Below are 12,149 nucleotides of genomic sequence, written 5' to 3'. Positions count from 1 at the left end.
ATTTCAGTTTGCAATAATCAAAATGTAAAATAATGATGAGCATGTTATATTTCAATGTTAGAATACTGTTCAAAAGTAGAATATATTTTCTTTACTTTCACTGGATCTGTAAGTGTCACGTCTCTGATTGCACTTTCCTGATTCACTCCCCAATATTTCCACTAACGGCTGATTTCATTATTTGGAGTTATAGAAGCGGCAAAATATCATTGGGAAAACCGTCCAGGGTTATTCCAGAGAGGTGGAAAATAATAACACAAAATATCTAAATGTAAATGCTCCGTTGAGATAAGAACGATAAAGGCAATAACCAAAAATTGGAACATAAATCTCACATACTGTACACAATTTCCGCATATTTAAATAAGTACCTGCATTTTCCCATGTGGAGAAATAGTTCTGCATTTGACAGGGAGCGTCTATTCTCTCTGTGGAGGGGCTTAGGGAGCTGCTGGGGACGCATGAAAGGAAGAAACTGCTGCTTTTATCCATAAAGCCGAGACGTGGACTCAAAGACATTTTTTCTCTCTCTTTTTCGGCGACGGTTGCACAGCCTTTGCATTGTGGGTACGGTGGCTGAGGGGAACCGGGGCCGAGGGGTCGGAGGGAGCCGCGTGTTCCTGATGAATAATCTGAGCACGTGAGAGCGGCAGCCGCTCGCCTCAAATCCCATTTCACAGCCTCGAAATAAACAAATATTTGCCGCAACGGAAGAAAAGAAGAGGTTTAAAACAAGGTGACAGGCGTGCAGCAGAGCGCACCTGGAGGTTTGGAGTCAGCAAAACACACCAAAGGAGGACCAAAAATGTGTTCAGAAGTTACACCAGATGCAGAGGTGTGGGCGGAGAAGCCAAACGTTACACTGCGGGTAAAAGTTCACCGTTACCGTATTTTCCAGATTACAAATTGCACATTTTTTCATAGTTAGGCCGGGGTGCGACTTATACTCCAGAGTGACTTGTGTGTGATATTATTTGTTATTTTCACACCGGCAACCGCATTTCACATGTTGATTATTTTCACACTGGCCACCACAAGAGGGCGCTCTAGGCTCTAAGCGACGCAGAAGAAGAATCTGCACTTCCTCTACCTCTGGAGTTTGTGGAGTTGTTTAGAAGTGACACAGAGGAAGAAGAATTCAGTGGATTTAGTGATTTGGGGTAAAACTGATGCTTTGGTAAACTTGTTAGCATGTTCTTTATGCTATAGTTATCTGAATAACTGTTCATATGTTACGTTAACATACCAGACACTTACCACAGTTCTGTCTGTGCCTCATGTAGCTGAAGCTGTTAGCGTTAGCATACGTCATGTAGCTGAAGGTGTTAGCGTTAGCATACGTACACCTATTCACCATGTTCTCTCATCTGTTATTATTTTAAACTGCATTTCAAGATGAAATGTCTGTTCTTGGTCTTGGATTCTATCACATACATTATCCCAAAAATGCGATTTATACTCCAGTGCGACATATAATCCAGAAAATACAGTACTTTAAAAATAATCTTACTCCAGTAGAAGTAAAAGGTTGTGATCTGAATAATTACTCGAATAACATTACAATGATGAAAAGCAGGTGCCAGACGAGCCATTGGAACTGGTTTAAACCCGGAGCGACTCAAATGAAGCCGTGATGAGATGGAATTATATACAATTAAGACCTATATAATGATGTATATATAACGATACATATATTAGGTTTGCTGCTTAGCGATGCACAGGGGCAGTATTGAAGACTGGAACGTCGCTATAGCTTCTCTATTATGCAATATGAATATGATTTTTGTTTGTAAGTTTGTTTGTAAGAGGAAGAGTAAACGTGAGCTAAGCGTCAGGCAGGATGCTACTGTTAATTACTCAAAAATGTAAATGATCCACAGAAATATTTTACAAAATGAAGAGATCAAAATAACTAAAATATTTGTTCAGGGTAATTCATGATATTTCGTGCGTCTGTATCGCCTCGAACACGTCAGTTTTTCTTCTGATGCGCTGTTGGCCACCATTAGACTTCACGTGAACGGGAATTAGCCTCATTCGTGTTAATTCAAGGTCACCTCTGCCAGGGACACATTTCACAGCACTCTCCGCAGCCGTGACATTCGTACAGTTAAGAGCAAGTGGGATTAATGTCCCGTATTTCAAGTTAAATTCAAATGAAGAACTGAAGGTTGTAATGATATGTTATATGTCCCCGGGCTACGACAATGAACAGAAATGAACCATTTTCTATGGACTGGACAAGCCATATTCATCATGTTTTATCCCATAATGTGCTTGTGGGAAAATATATCCTGTATAAATTACTGCTGTTGCCAGAAGAGAGAGTCGGGACAAGCCCTTTGCTGGTGCAACCTCGCAATCAATTTCACAGCCTGTAACTGCAGCCGTCCCTTCTTTATGTTCGAGTCGTCCTCCACAGATGTACTCCTCCGACACCCCCACAGTAACGCAGGGCACTTTTAATGAATAATACAGTTACAGCGATCTCAAATCTGATCCGGCATGTGTATTTCCAGGCTCGTATTAACATGTTATACTTCTGTCTTGTCGTCCTGCGTCTCCCCAGAGTATTTCCAGCCCGCTCCGTTGTCAGACCTGTTACAGTGAGTCGTGGGCTGCGAGAGGAGAAGCCATCACCAGCTTGGGCCCCAGGGGGGAGAAGACCTGACGTGATGGAGGAGAGGGATGAGAGAGAGAGAGAGAGAGAGAACGGTCTTTGGAAGAGCATGCATGAGGACAAGACCTCTGCGGGGCTTACGCTCCATCGAATTAAACCTCATTTGATTTTCCGCCTAAAGGAAATGAGAACTTGTGGTATGGATGTAACCGGTGGCGATGTGTGGGCAATTTCAGATTAGATTTAGTTTACGTTCAGTTGTTAAGGTGATATTATGAAGCTAAAACTGACTTTTCTTTTCTTGTTTTTTGGCTTTTTACCGTGTTGTATTGGTTTTCCCTCATCTTTAGCTTACTCAGATTTGTATTTCAAGGTTTTGTGGAGTTAACCATTGATTTAAAAGTTTAAATCAATGGTTCCATTTATATTATTAAAATTGTGGTTTAAAATCAACAGTAAAACACTGAATACCTGATTAATCTTGGGGATCGAGATTTGTGCTGTTGTTGGTTGAGTCTTGAGACCTGTTAGTTCTGTTTGTGACCTAGTTTTGGTTCTATTAGACTTGATTCTATTGGACATGGTTCTATTAGACATGGTTATATTAGACATGGTTATATTAAACATGGTTCTATTGGATATGGTTCTATTGGACATGGTTCTATTGGACATGGTTCTCTGGGTGGTTCTCTGTGTGAGGTCAGCAGGTTCTCGCTCTCATGGTTCTTCGGTTTCATCTCAAACTAAAACATGCACCGCACGTCAGGCCAATCCTCCAGCTCCAGGTTCTCAAGAAGTCAAGAGAGAGTCTGAGGAATAAAGTCTAAAGTCTAAAGTCTAAGACGTAGAACTACAGTAGGCGGCGGTAATGTAACACTTGGATACCAACCGCCATAAAACACCAAAGAAGAAGAAGAAGAAGAAGAAGAACTTAAATTCCTACACTGAGCCAATACTAAATTATGGGCGTGGTAAAAAGTCAGAAATCTATAATATATATATATATATATATATATATATATATATATATATATATATATATATATATATATATATATATAATATATCACAAGGAGAGAGAGAGTTTAATCAAATGAAATGAAAACTCCCAATTGTTTAGAATGTATTTTAAAAAAAGAGAAAACGTTTGGTCAAGATCTTGAAATCCTCATTACACCGTTCACAATCGCCCTCACATTACATTTTGTTACTGAAACTCACATCTACAAATACAACAAATGCAGCAAAAAGTGCACAAAGACAAAAGATCATGCCACGGAGTATGGCTGTAATTAAAAGATTCATCGGAATAATAATGAATAATATTTTTTTTATTATTATTGTAGACTAATCAAATAATTGTTCATTATTTTCTGGACTTTACAGACTCTAAAGCACATGTTAAAACACATCTTATTACAAAAATACTTGCATTATCTAAAATCAAAAATCAAAATTCAATTCTTCTTTATCTAGAAACCTTCAGTGATTATATATTTATATTTATTTATCTTTGCGAGACTTCTACTCTGACAATGTTCAAATCCAAGCTAAAAACAGTTGTTTAGCTGTGCATGTGACTGAAAGGATTTTATTTACACTCTTCTCTTTGATGTCTTAAACAGTTTTTTTTATGATTTTAATGGATGTTTCCCTGTGTGTGAAGCACTTTGAATGCCTTGTGTGTGAAATGTGCTCTACAAATAAACTTGCCTTGCCTTTTATAGGGTTAAAAATGCATTAAAAAAATTGATTAAATCTGTCATACGGAAACAACATCAAACTAATCGACCGTGAACGTAATCGTTAGCTGCCGCCCACAGTAAAAGCAGGTAAAGTTGGAGAAGATTGCGCTTGGAGAGACTTGCGAAAGGAGCGGCGAGCGTGGGGGGATGAGCGGGGGGGCGAGATGCGAGGTCCGTGGAGAGACGGCGTCGGCCCAAACAGGATCTGAAAAGCCGCTCCTCCCCACGGGCCTCGAGCTGTGCATTCGGAGTCATCTCTGCCCCGTCTCTGCGCGTCCCAGCAACACGGACGACATCAGAACTCGGCTCGCATTAGCATCGCCGCTAGCGCCCTCCGCGTGCACGGGCTGCATGTGGCGCGGCCCGCTGCGCCCGAGCGGACCGTGGCCAAATCTAACGGGGGGGGGGGCACGGCCTACTGTGCGACATTCGTATTCAGTCCGCTGCAGAGTGAAGCGGGCGGGAGTTTAGAATGAGCTGCGGTTGTGATGACGAGATGGAATTACGTTTGAGAAATATGCAGCCGTATGAGATATGAGAATAAAACGCTACAAAAGTAACGAATTGCAGTAACACGTTGCAGTTTTCAGACACTTAAATTGGTGACACTCAATATTCATAGTGTTTTTTAAGCTCATATGAAGCCCATAAACCAGGCATGTCCAAACTAGGGCCCGGGGGCCAAATGTGGACCTCAGACCAATTTTTGTTGGCCCTCCAGTGTCCTGCTATGTCGGCCCAAAAAACAAAAACTAGTACTTTTTACTGTGAAATTGGGAAAATATTGATGTTATACCAACCTAATATTAATGTTCTAGATCTAATTAAAGGTTATGGAGGCTCATCGCAATTACGTCCAATGCAACATTTTGAATTATTCACTTTGTCATTCAACAAATTCGACATTTTCAAGTTGTTTGTGGCCCTCTGCCCTGTTTAAGTTTCAAAATGCGGCCCTTGGTGAAAAATGTTTTGGACACCCCTGCCATAAACAAATGAATATGGACAGTTTTATATATATATATATATATATATAGTCATAGTAAGTATCCAATTTCTTGATGACAATAAAAGAATAGGAAGGAAAATTGGGAAATACAAATTTAATTAATTTGTAACTCATTTTGTCATATTGTGATACAAATATATTGTGTAACTGGTAATATATAATGTACTACAATTTCAGAGTAACTTGCTCAACACTGAGATATGTTTCATGTATCGTATGTTTAAAAGAGGCTTATACATGAGCAATTACCCACCATAGCTCTGTGATATTTGCTCTTTAGTACGTTTTACTTGACAAGCTTGTGTTTTACTGTTATTACTATCAACTGTTACTATCAATACTCCACCTCAGTAAGTATATTGTACTTGTACAGCACCTTTCATGTAGAGAAGTCACAAAATGCTTAAAAAAAAAAAAGAGACAGAATAAAAAGGTAAAAACACAAAACTTACCGTGAGCAATACACAACAATATACAGTCAAATCAATCCCGAGAGCAACTGCAATTAAAACATACTATTACTTAACATACATTTACATGACTTAACACACATTTACATTACTTAGCATACATTTACTTGCTTAGAACATTCAACATATTTAAGGTCAAGTGTCTCGCCCAAGTACACAACAGCACTAGATCAGAGCCGGGATCCATTTTAATTACGATGCATTATTAAACACGTGTACGTTTACTCGTCGTACGGAGCTAATTCCATTCTCCCGCCTCCCCCTTTTCGCAGCAGCGCGTCCGTCACCGGGAAACACCGAAAGAGGCAGGGTAACATTTGTCAAAGCCGCGCCCGGTCCCATCACCTCGGCACAATTACTCTGAGGGATGGCTTTCTCTGCGCCGCCCGGCCTCCCCTGCCCCCGAACGGCCCCGCGACATTCAATTACAGCAATCACCGCTAGGGTCCACGGCGTTTGAATTTCAATGCGCGCTCGTATGGAAGGGAATCCCCCAAACACCGTGAGCGTTTATTGCTCCGAATAACGACGTTGTGGATGTGTCACTTTTGCAACGGAAGCGAAAAGCGATCAGACCGAGCCTCCGAAACCAAATCCACGTTCAGCTAAAGCAACTCATTTGATCTGGAGTGGATTCTATCGTGACATTGGCTCTTTATATTGTTGGTATTGTTTGCCATATTAGTTCTCAAACCTGTCATATTTGAGGCAGGACAAACACTGGAGTGCAGAGTGTCAGATGTTACAAAAGGAAAGACTAAAGTTGGGTTCACACTTGGGATGAACAAATACCCGAAATATTGTGACATCATTTTGTCAAAGGTTTAATTGTCGGCTGTCACAATATAATGCATTAAAAGCTCCTTTGATAAAATGTTTTTTTGGGAACCACATAAACTACGACCCTTTTTTCACTTTCAGAGCAGATAAAATTACCGTGTTTACCAGACTATAAGTTGCACCAGCCAAAAAAATGCATGACAGAGAAGAAAAAAACATATATAAGTCGCACTGGAGTATAAGTCGCATTTTTTGGGGACATTTATTTGATAAATTCCAAGACCAAGAACAGACATTTCATCTTGAAATGCAGTTTAAAATAATAACAGATGAGAGAACATGGTGAATAGGTGTGCGTATGCTAACGCTAACACCTTCAGCTACATGACGTATGCTAACGCTAACAGCTTCAGCTACATGAGGCACAGACAGAACTGTGGTAAGTGTCTGGTATGTTAACGTAACAAATGAACAGTTATTCAGATAACTATAGCATAAAGAACATGCTAACAAGTTTACCAAAGCATCAGTTTTACCCCAAATCACTAAATCCATTGAATTCTTCTTCCTCTGTGTCACTTCTAAACAACTCCACAAACTCCAGAGGTAGAGGAAGTGCAGATTCTTCTTCTGCGTCGCTTAGAGCCTAGAGCGCCCTCTTGTGGTTGTCAGTGTGAAAATAATGAATAATATCACATATAAGTCGCTCCGGAGTATAAGTATATAAGTATAAATATAAGTAGAAGTCGCACCCAGGCCAAACTATGTAAAAAGTTGCGATTTATAGTCCGGATAATACGGTACTTTTATATTTTAGGTCTGTTTTCATACCATTATTATTATACCAGAGAATTCTTCATACCAAAAAAGAAAGCCGCTTTTAACCACTTACCACTTAATCACACATGCATTTCCTGTGAACCACTAAAGCATTACCATCTATTTGTGCGTCAACTGTGCTTTTATGAAACACCATTAAACTAAGACCATTATCCAACGACTGCCGCCACTATTCGTGCATTAGTGGACCGCTGCTGACACCGTGGCCTCAAACTGAGAGGAAAATCCCCCCGTATGGCACAAGCGGACCGCCACTCAACAAAACAAAACACAATTGTTCTTCGGTGAGGGGTTTAGCCGTGCGTTTTATGGTCCTGCTGTGAGACAAACTGCAGCTCGCCTCCTTTTGAGCGCTCGTGACAGCTCGACATGAAGTAGTAGTCAGTTATATTTGCTAGACTAATCTCAGGGGCGTTTTCTGACAGTACTTTTACTTCTGTCACTTTAAATTAGGTAAATCAGGTGTTAGATACAAAATGTTACTCAGTGCTCGAGCAGTATTGAATATGTTTTACTTGGGTTATTATTTGGGTGAGCACAGTTTTTGGATGCCTTACCATCTGCTGCTGGCCGTGAGAGTAACCGTTCTGCCCAGGTTCAAGTCTCCAGAGTGGGCTTAGCGGCGCTGGGATATGGGTTCATGTCCAGGGCTTGAGACTATAATGGAATAATGAGCAAGACTAAGGAGAAAACATGTTCAGTGAGGCAAGACCATTATGTTTTTACTGTGTAATGTTGGGCGATGTCTGTGAGTGATGGCACAGGCTGCAATCCACGATGACTACTAAGTCTGTTCAGTGATTGTGTCCATTCCCCAGACACTTTGTCTTTGAGGTTGAAAAATGAAATCAATATAATGTATGTATGGACGTGAATACATTTATTACGTTTAAGTAAAGTAAAGTAATTTACCATCACCAGGTACCGGTTCTAAACATGACCTAAACCACAAGTACGTTCTCGTCTCATAAGAAGCCTGAGCTAACAACAGTTTGGAATGTAATTTGGTGTAAAAGCTCTAAAACTCAAATTTTCCTTGAGATTGGTCTTGAGGACTTGGCAGAAGTTATAACGTTTTTTGTGTGGTTTTAATCATTTAAGCAATCCACTTGACCATTTAATGTCAGTTCAAACCCAAGGCCAGGTGCCATGGGACAGACATCGCTTAAAGAACGTCCCACCAAGAGAAGCTATTTCGACCAATTAGTGCGCTTCATTCGTCTCGTCTTATCTCTTACTTGTAATACACGATTGCACCACCAGAGAGCATGCAAGTGCCCACACACAACCGTTCAGATCAAGTGACAAAACCTTTCCTGAACCACAGAAGTAATGGATTTAACTCACAAAAACAGAGCAAATCTCTGTGACAATTGTGTAAAAATGTCCTGTAACTTTAACAAATCTCACTTCAAATCTGCTTTTTTATTGTTTGCAGTGTTTATGGACAAATATGACTCATACAAGGTTAATTATACTTGAATCCCTCGTTAGTGAAGTACGACAGCCCCAAGTGGTAAACTATCAATCTTTTACCTGCTCAAGCGGTAAGAGTCAAACGTAAGCGATTTTACACCGTGATTCTTAATAAAGTGTGTCTTTTTTCCCCAATAAGGACTAAACAGTGTGTCTAAACAGCACTTTTTTCTGCTTTTACTCTACTACTTTGTCAATGCGTCACTGAGGATCCGTCCAGTGGGGGAAAGAAAACAATGTGTTACCGTGATCAGTTTATCGCAGACAAAATGTAACTCGTGCATCCCTAGCTACCACAGAAAACGGTTGAACATTCTCCATTGGGCAAAAGAAACGCTGTATTTACCACAAAAGAGGTGCAAAACCCGTCTGTTCGGTGAAAAGTGGTTTGACATGAGCCGTGTCCGTCCTCGTCATTCATCTTCCCGCGCAGACGACCGCTTTAATTAGACTGAGTGACATTCTCAAGATGGCTGCCCTTGACTTGAAGATGGATTCACGTGTTTCCAGTCATTAACATTTCCAATTTGCACTTTTACACGCTCTAAAACGCCGGCTCCTTGACTATATGCTTGATTTATAAAAAAGAAAAAAAGAAACATGTGACATTTAGTAGATGACATGTGTTTTATGCTTAACAGCGGAGATGTCAAGGTTAATCGATTTTAGAACAAAGACATAAGGGTAAGTGGAGGGTACGAATGTGACAACAAAACCAAATCTGAAGTCACTGATACTCTTAAATCACAATATACATGACATAAAAGGTCCAATATATACTGTAACTTTCTGCTGGTAGATCCTGATTTAAAGTTTACTTATTTACGTCATAAGGCGTTATTTAAAGGCGTCATTTAAAGTTTACTTATTTACGTCATAAGGCGCTGGTACAGCTGGCAGCCTGGTGTAAACGCTCTCTCTTCTTTCTCACACTTATTGTGCTTTATCTCCTATATTTTGTAAATATAGTTAGTATATTTTTTTCTATTTTACTGTACGATAGGGACACGCGCTGGAATAGTTTTTTAATTCAACTGTTTTTGACTTTTTTCGGCTGGATTTGAGCGTTTTTCGTTGCGTTCGTTGTGTTGTTGTGACGTGAGCTAGCTCCGAGAGAGCCCACCAGCCCCCCCCCCGCGCCCTCCGGCCGCGCTAAAGTACGGCGTGTCGTCGGTACACGTTTATATACACGTTTATATGAAAGAGGAACTTCACGAACGATCGGGACACGCACTGGAATCGCTTTAAATTAACTTGTTTTGACTTTATTCGGCTGGATTGAGTGTTTTCGTCGTGTCGTTGCGATGTGTTTTGGCTCTGAGTCCCCCGGCTCCGGCCCCGCCCCCCGGCCGGCGCCGTACCGCGTTTATACAAAGGAGGAACTCATGAAACTGCGGAGAACAGTCGTCTTACCCGGAGATCGTCACGTTATCCCGTCGCAATACTGACCTAACCTAATACTGATATGCAATTCTGTCATATGTGCAATAACTGTGAAATTCATGTGCAATCTATGTGCTGTCGTGACACATATTCACGTGCAATTACTGTCGGGATCACATGCAATGGTATTTATGTATTTATTTGTCTATGGGAGTTTTTATTTATTTATAGGAGATCTTCTACTGAAAGTGTTTTTCAGACTTCCTATAAGTGATCTGTTCTTCTGTATCTATCTCTGTATCTACCTGCGTTGCACCAATGAAATTTCCCCATGTGGGACAATAAAGGAATATCTTATCTTATCTTATCTTAAAGTTACCTTGTTAAGATTATAAATGGTGCACACTACACATTATACTGAATATTTGGACAGTTTTTCCTCTAATTGGCCCAGACTTTCTTCTCATTGACCCAAAACTGCCGACTGACCTGAACATTCGCACAAGATAATGCAGAGTGAAATATATGATGTAAATTAATCGATAAATAAAACAATTTAACATGTTTACAGCTAAATTAAACAGGGGCGAAAAGCGCAGAAAATCCTGGCACTGCTCACGTCTCTTTCGTCCGTGTTTGTGATCGATCAAATACATTAATATAGATGCAGACAGGGCACAGCAGTCTGATTTGACACAAAGCACTGATACAAGTCGGGCACATCTGCATGTTCAGGGTGCGTTCACACTGGTCCTCAGTTTACTCCGGATGTGAACTCGGTTTGGTCCTGTCCTGGTCCTTGTTCGGTCCAGTCTAATCCAGGTTTAGTTTTGGGTCTAATCATGGTTTAATCCTAATTTCACCTACAATTTTGATAATGATAGAATTTGCGTTATTTCTTCATCCTATAGCCACACATATAGGATGTTTAAGTCGAACTGTGGTAAGTGTCTGGTATGTTAACGTAACATATGAACAGTTATTCAGATAACTATAGCATAAAGAACATGCTAACAAGTTTAGCAAAGCATCAGTTTTACCCCAAATCACTAAATCCATTGAATTCTTCTTCCTCTGTGTCACTTCTAAACAACTCCACAAACTCCAGAGGAAGAGGAAGTGCAGATTCTTCTTCTGCGTCGCTTAGAACCTACAGCGCCCCCTTGTGGTTGTCAGTGTGAAAATAATCAGCATGTGATATACGGTTGCCAGTGTAAGAATAACAAATAAAATCACATATAAGTCGCTCTGGAGTATAAGTCGCACCCCGGCCAAAACTATGAAAAAAGGTGTGACTTATAGTACAAAATACGGTATGCACGGACATCATTAAGCGTACACCAGTTTATGTTCTCGCTGCCTTTGTGCACGTTTCCTGATTACATTTTAATTGCCGAGGATTGGAGCATTTAATTGCACGAGCGGCTTTCCTCCCGCGCAGACGGCCTCGTAAACCACTCCACTGCTTTTACAGGTGTCGTCCATTAGCACATCATTACGTCCACATACAGTAATGGCTGCTCAAGAAGCCGGCTCACAATATGGCAAAGACATACTGTTCATCACATGACTGGAGATAGTTTATGGAGTCGCTTATTTCCCATAGTATTGTAGATTGTACTGAAAGATATTGTGGACAAAGGAGGTGCAAAGGTGGCATATTTACAGAAGTGTTTGTATGTTAGTATGCACTGTCCCTGAAATAAATAAATAAATGAACGAATGAAAGAACACATAAATAAAACAATAAATAAATGAAAAAATAAATTAATGACTAAATAAAAGATTAAATAAACTAATAAATGAATAAAATAATAAATAAGATA

At 40.2% G+C, this 12,149-nt stretch overlaps 1 protein-coding gene across 1 annotated transcript in view; it reads right to left on the bottom strand.

Annotated features, from left to right (window-relative positions):
* Positions 1–12,149, bottom strand: part of LOC140351366 (gamma-aminobutyric acid receptor subunit pi) — a 98,709-nt gene that overhangs the window by 65,022 nt on the left and 21,538 nt on the right. The window lies entirely within an intron of this gene.

Source organism: Eucyclogobius newberryi, unplaced genomic scaffold (genome assembly GCF_026437365.1).
Source record: "Eucyclogobius newberryi isolate DKJ021-1_F unplaced genomic scaffold, fEucNew1.0.hap1 SCAF_8, whole genome shotgun sequence".
NCBI lineage: Eukaryota > Metazoa > Chordata > Actinopteri > Gobiiformes > Gobiidae > Eucyclogobius > Eucyclogobius newberryi.
The sequence above is the reverse complement of the archived record's forward strand: the minus strand, read 5'-3'. Positions and strand labels throughout refer to the sequence as shown.